The 1,911-nt window shown below is 29.8% G+C and overlaps 1 protein-coding gene across 17 annotated transcripts in view; it reads right to left on the reverse strand.

Annotated features, from left to right (window-relative positions):
* Positions 1-1,899: 1,899 nt before the first annotated feature.
* Positions 1,900-1,911, reverse strand: part of LOC122254925 (monocarboxylate transporter 14) — an 86,470-nt gene continuing 86,458 nt past the window's right edge. For all 17 annotated transcript variants that reach the window (XM_043018792.2, XM_086545140.1, XM_043018791.2 and 14 more), the window contains one exon: positions 1,900-1,911. This exon is cut by the window's right edge and continues 627 nt beyond it. The gene's annotated coding sequence lies outside the window, so the exon portion shown is untranslated.

Raw genomic sequence — 1,911 nt, forward strand, 5'->3', positions numbered from 1 at the left:
ATCAATATGGCACTTCCTGTGGTCCTGTTATTGGCTTACAATGGCAAATATTATCTAACATTTTTTTGTTCTACAAATGCATTGTCATGAAAATAATGTATATGTTTTTTTTCTTATTCATATCCATATGATGAATTGGTAAATGCTATAAGTTCTTGTTATGTATCTATTTATCAATCATATTAGTCTCAGTCTAACTATAAATTTCTGTCACCTCTGAAGCTACCAAAAACTTCAGAATTGTGAACTTGTTTGTTGTTGCTAGTATGATTACCATTTTATACACTTTGATCACATTTTCAATAAAAAAAGAGATATGACAAGAACATATTGTTATTACTTTCAAATATGAGTATATTGTTCAGTACTCTAATTCATTTAAGGTATTGTGTTACCTGTCCTTAACAGAAAACTACAAATAATAGTTCTTGGAAACTCTTCCAGAACCTAATAAATATTACAGTACCAAATGAAATGTTTTTGCATGTCAGTAGTCATTTAGGGAAATATATGATAATGCTTCCTAAATGAACCTAAAATAACTTTAGGAGAGCTATATGTAAAACATTTCTTATGGCTACACAGAAGAAATTTTGAACCACAAGAAAGGATATTTCTCACATTTTGTTGAAATAGAGGACAGAATTTAAATGTTACACATCATGAAATTCATAAAAAAAAGTAATACACTTATGCACTACTTTCAAGATGTCATATCTTAACATCATTGTCATAACATGTCTGGTGCTACTAATAGGAAACTGTACATAAACAAACATGTATATATATGTGCATATATATATATATATATATATATATATATATATATATATATATATATATATATATATATATATATATATATATATATATATATATATATATATTTATGTATGTGTGTGTGTGTGTGTGTGTGTGTGTGTGTGTGTGTGTGTGTGTGTGTGTGTGTGTGTGTGTGTGTGTGTGTGTGTGTGTGTGTGTGTGTGTGTGTGTGTGTGTGTGTGTGTGTGTGTGTGTTGTGTGTGTGTGTGTGTGTGTGTGTGTGTGTGTGTGTGTGTGTGTGTTGTGTGTTGTGTGTGTGTGTGTGTGTGTGTTGTGTATGTGTGTGTGTGTGTGTGTGTGTGTGTGTGGGGTGTGTGTTGTGGGTGGGTGTGTGGTGTGTGTGTGTGTGTGTTATGTTGTATGTGTATATATATATTATATGTGTATGTGTATGTGTATATGTATATGTATATGTGTATGTGTATGTGTATATATATATATATATGTATATATACTTATACATATATAAACATATATATATGTATATATATATATATATATATATATATATATATATATATATATATATATATATATGTACTGATACATCACAGCTCCTGCACTAGCACAATATTATAATCATATGAGCAAGAAAAAGAGAAAATGGAGGGGTCTTGCTCTAGAAGGATGACACATCTAAATCTTAGCCTTTGAATCACTGCTAGCAAGCCTGAGAGGAATAAGTATGAACTACCTCTGGAGTGGCCTTCATTTTGCCATTAGTTGTAGTAATATTGATCTGTCATTTCATTGCACATTATGAAATCAATTATATGTTGAATATCTGCAGTCATAATTATGCCATTTCACATGATAATGAAGTAAAGTCAAGGTTCAAATTACTTTTTGGAAAATAGGAATGTTTTGGTAATGGTATGTTTAAAGACTAACTTAATGAGCTCTGCTTAAATATGTGCACTTTTGTAGGTTTACCTTTCATAACAGTATATATGATTAATAGAACTGTCTTTAAAGCATACCATTTAAGTGATAGTCAAATTCTTGCTTTACATGTCCTGTTGATTTTTCTATAATATATCCAAAATCGTGTTTGCTATCGGAATATTCTTCCATATGTTTTTGTTTTCT

This window comes from Penaeus japonicus, unplaced genomic scaffold (genome assembly GCF_977035675.1).
Source record: "Penaeus japonicus unplaced genomic scaffold, GWHDUDI00000001_assembly GWHDUDI00000016, whole genome shotgun sequence".
Lineage (NCBI taxonomy): Eukaryota > Metazoa > Arthropoda > Malacostraca > Decapoda > Penaeidae > Penaeus > Penaeus japonicus.